Source organism: Neophocaena asiaeorientalis, unplaced genomic scaffold (assembly GCF_003031525.2).
Source record: "Neophocaena asiaeorientalis asiaeorientalis breed wild unplaced genomic scaffold, Neophocaena_asiaeorientalis_V1.1 scaffold138, whole genome shotgun sequence".
In the NCBI taxonomy this organism is placed as follows: domain Eukaryota; kingdom Metazoa; phylum Chordata; class Mammalia; order Artiodactyla; family Phocoenidae; genus Neophocaena; species Neophocaena asiaeorientalis.
The window spans coordinates 9,726-11,505 of NW_020172632.1; the positions used below are offsets into that span (position 1 = coordinate 9,726).

Sequence of the window (1,780 nt, forward strand, 5' to 3'; positions counted from 1 at the left end):
TTCTTTGTTCTAGCCACCCCCTATTTCTTTGGTATTGTCAGGAGACAAGACTCAGTTCCTGGGTGCTGGTGGAGGAGGGAGAGTAGTTCCAGGGCTTCCTATAACTACTGAGTGAACAATTGGAGCTTTAAATTTTCCCTTTTTAAAATATTTAAAAATAAATAAATCCAACTCCATCCTGCGCTGTACACAGCCCTTTTGACTCCCTGACATTGATTTGTGGAAAGAGGGGGGGTGTCAATGTTGGAAGGGCCTCCTCACTTTCTTCCCCCACTTTGGTTTGGCTTCTCCTTTGGGTACTGTGCTGTTGGGCTTGGAGGCTGCAGTGGCCCCAGGGCCCTGCTGAGGAGCTGCAAAGAAGTTCCCGTTGGACACCTGGCCTGGGGGTACTTGGAAGATCTGGCTCAAGAAATCCCGAAGGTCAGCAGGAGGGGCATCTGGGGTAGCTCTCTGCCGCTCACTGGTGCTGGCATCCGTGAACCAAATGAGATGTGATAGGGGACTCTGTGCGTATCTGGGGAGATTCCCACATGCTGGCATCCAGCCCACTCTGTGATGTCATACACCTTTCCATCCATCAGCGCAAAGTAGGTCATCTTGAGGCCCAACCTGCTTGACTCAGCCCCAAAGCCTCCTTCCTCATCAGGATGCAGCCTGTTACCCTCAGCACAGTATCTGGCACTCTCAGGTTCCTGGTCCATTTCAAACCTCCTATGCTTTCCCTGGCATCGGCTGCACACATAGTATTCATTGCTTCTTTGAGGTCATCCTGCAGCTTGGACAGAAACTCATTCACTGACCGGCTCAGCTCATTCTCTGCCATTCGATTCATCTCATATTCCTTCCATCTTTCAGGGTTGCTGACAATGTCCCAAGCTGCCTGCAAAACCTTGAAGGTCTCCTCAGCCCGGGGATGATTATTTTTTGTCAGGATGAACCATCACGGCCAGCTGCCTATAGGCCTTCTTCAGTTCAACATCTGATGCTGTGGCTCCAGCCCCCAGCACATGAAAAGGGTTTAGCTCATCCTCAGGAAGCCCAGCCATGGTCAACAGTCGAGCCACTTCCTCTTCAGGCTGGCAGTAGTGACCACTAGCTACAGGTGCATTCCCCTGCTTATTCCTCTGCTTGACCCAAGGCCAACTCCAGCCAACCCCACTGAACTATTCTTACCAACTGCTGCCACGGCCTGCTATCTCTTGGCAGAATCAGGCACTGCTGCCAGGTGGGAGAAGCCAGCCAAGGGAAGAGCCAGGTGGCTTTACCCGTCTGGCCTAACCGGTCACTCAGTGCTACCAGAAACCTCCAGCCCAACAAAAGGGCCAGAGCTGGGAGCAGCAAAGCCCCCAGTAGCCTAAGAAAACGGGTGAACAGCCCTACCCCATAGCAAAACCCTTGGCTCAGAAATTGGAACATTACCTGGTCCCAGCCCCCCAGCCGCCCTGCCCAGACTCCCACCCAGACACAAAAAAGGTCCAGATCACGGCCTTTCAGCTGCCTGCGTGCATGGATGAGATGGCCATAAGTTTCCACGTACTCCCCCACTAATACCAGCAGTTCGATCAGCCTCCAGAAACCTGCCTGTCCAAGCTGACACAGTTCCTCTGCCCACCACAATTCCAGTCCTCTGTGCTAATCTGCCTGACTCCATTTCCGACCCAGCCGATGTAGATCAGGGGATCTGGGATCGCTGCGTCCACCCTCCCAAGTATCCTCCTTGGCTGGAACACGGTGCCGTTGTCTCCGGGGTGCAGGTTTCTTTCCACTGGGCACACGTGAA

At 53.3% G+C, this 1,780-nt stretch overlaps 1 pseudogene; it reads right to left on the reverse strand.

Moving 5' to 3' along the window:
- Window positions 1-257: 257 nt before the first annotated feature.
- LOC112395902 (dnaJ homolog subfamily C member 14 pseudogene) lies at window positions 258-832 on the reverse strand (annotated as a pseudogene).
- Window positions 833-1,780: the final 948 nt, after the last annotated feature.